Raw genomic sequence first — 2,559 nt, forward strand, 5'->3', positions numbered from 1 at the left:
CTTGAAGTTTGCATTGAACATGTTGACTGACAGGAATGGGTCCTCATCGACCAGCATCACCCCTTTTCCCTTCTCCGAGAACTTGAGCCTACCTTCCGATATAGCTTTCTGCAAAGCTTTCGGCAACACAAAGCATTGCTTAGTATTGGGGGTATAGGAGTTATGCCAATTGCAAAACCTATTCCTCTTAGATGAGGCATCTTCTACCAAAATACTAAAACCATGTGACTGCACATTGTCTTCATAAGTACCATTTTCCAAAAAGGATAACCCATCAGATTCTTAGCAACTCATGTCCGAATAATAGGCTGGTACCCCAATCCAGTAAAGTTGTGTAATCCCTTATCAACGGTGAACCAATTTGATTCCATGACTTTCCTCGTGACTGATTCTAGTGGTGCCAAGATTCATACGCCTTTCCCAAGCACGCATGGGTTGGAGAAGTCGTAGCCCATTTCCGACATCATTCTTCAACCTTCGGTTTTGAAGTAATGGAATTTCGGCTTCCGCTTGAGGGTTTAGGCACCGCATATTGGTCTCGTGAAGAGCCAAATGGTCTCACAAAAGTGACAGCTCCTTGTGATAAGAAAAGAAGGTGCAGGGGTGATCTTGTAGTTCTTGGTCTGTGAAGATGGGTTGTTAGGTGCTCCTTTTTCCCATTGATGCCGAACCTAAATTTGTGCTCGAGAGATAGTTGTCCATACACTGATAAGGGATGTATAGCTTCTCGAGAAGAGAGGAGCCATGGTGGTCCCCTCCAGACCACCCGGATCCCACAAGTGAATAATAAGTTGAATTTATGTTGGATCTCACCTGAATTGCCCCATATATCCTCCCGAGGAGAAGTTTGGTTTTAAACTCCGGTTTGAACAGGAGGAGTATGCCATGTTAATGTGCCTTGGATGATCCATACCTCCGGGTCAAGTGCTGACGAGAACATTGAACTATCCATATGGCTAAGAGCCCTCAGGCACAGCGATGCAATTATCAGGGGCGTGCTCATTGTACAAAGTGAAGGTGATATATCGCCATGTCACTAGGGGCGACACGACTCCCCCCAATGACACGATATTTGCAAAATATCGACAATATATCGCCGATAAAATATATCCCCGATTTATCGGCGATATATCGTCATATGTTGATGATATAAGTGAATGTTGATCGAATTTTCGACCGAATTTCACTCTGATTTTTTTATATTTTCCCTCTCCTCTCCAAACTTCTCTAGAGCCTCTTTCTTATTTTTTACACTTTTCACCATATTTTGGTCCGATCTTCGACATATATGAGTACATCTTGCTTCGTTATAGTCGGATATCACGTTATTTCTGTCGATCAAGAGGGATTTCACACAGATCTGCATGTTTTTTCGTCTCACAGGTAACCATTCTTCTCCAACTAATTTTTGACAAAATGCATGCCATAATGTTGTTGGATGGTTATGAAATTAAAGTATGTTGAATATTGTGAACTGGCCTACGAGCTCACAGAGTCAAAAAAAATTTCGCAAAGTAATTTATTTTTTTATTTTTGGGAGTAAAAAATTAAATTTTTTACATTGAAAATGAATACGTTTAAGTGATATATCAATTATATGATGATAGAAAAAACAGATGTGTAACTCCATGAGCCGATCTACGAACCCACGGATTCAAAATATTTTTCCACCCAATAAATAATTATTTTATTTTTCAAAAATTATTAAAATATTAATACAAATATCAATAATTATGAAAAAAATGGAGAAAAAAATGGAGAAAAAAGGGGGAAATGGGTAACAAGGTTTTGAAAATTATGGAATAATTAGTGTTTCTCAAGTGTTGCCCATGTGGCTTCACTACCGGTTTTTATATGATTAGCCTATTTTTTTGGAAAAAAATTTGTAAAAATTCATTTTATATTTAAAATAAATTGTAGAATTGCTAGATATACACTTATACTTGGGTACATGAGTACATCATACATGATTGTTTATTTGTGTAGAAAATTATTTTGGTGTTGCTCAGTGACTTATGCAATCATTTTGAATGCAATAGTCATCATGTCTGCTAGTGGGTGTCAGAGGGGAGTTGGTTCTTCACAGGGTGGACGAGGACAGCCACAACCATAGGGAGAGCCTGAGAGACCAGCAGAAGGAAGGAGGACTAACCTAGCATGGCTATAATGTGTGGCTATTGATGGAGATAAGAATAAAATACAATGTAATTTTTGTGGGAAGAGAATCTACTCAGGTAGCATCAACAAGTTTAAGGGTCACATCACCGAGAGTTCGAAGGATGTGACCACATGCACAGAGGCCCATCCAGATGTAGTGAAAGAATTTAGGGATTTACAGAAAGCAATGGGGAAGAAGAAAGATGATCAAAGGAGAGTGAACAAAGCACTAGATGATGTGGTGTGGGGACCGTCATCATACAGATATGATTCAAATGATGATCAGCATTCTAATCCTGTTGATGTGGTGAGAGATCAGGAGGAGAGGGACAGGTGGCAGGCTATGGCAGAGAGCAGACGATTGCACCATCAAGAACAAGATAGGGCCAAAGCTAGAGCTTC

The sequence above is a fragment of the Hakea prostrata genome, unplaced genomic scaffold (assembly GCF_041222555.1).
Source record: "Hakea prostrata isolate BN-2017 unplaced genomic scaffold, UWA_Hpros_2 contig_63, whole genome shotgun sequence".
NCBI classification, from domain to species: domain Eukaryota; kingdom Viridiplantae; phylum Streptophyta; class Magnoliopsida; order Proteales; family Proteaceae; genus Hakea; species Hakea prostrata.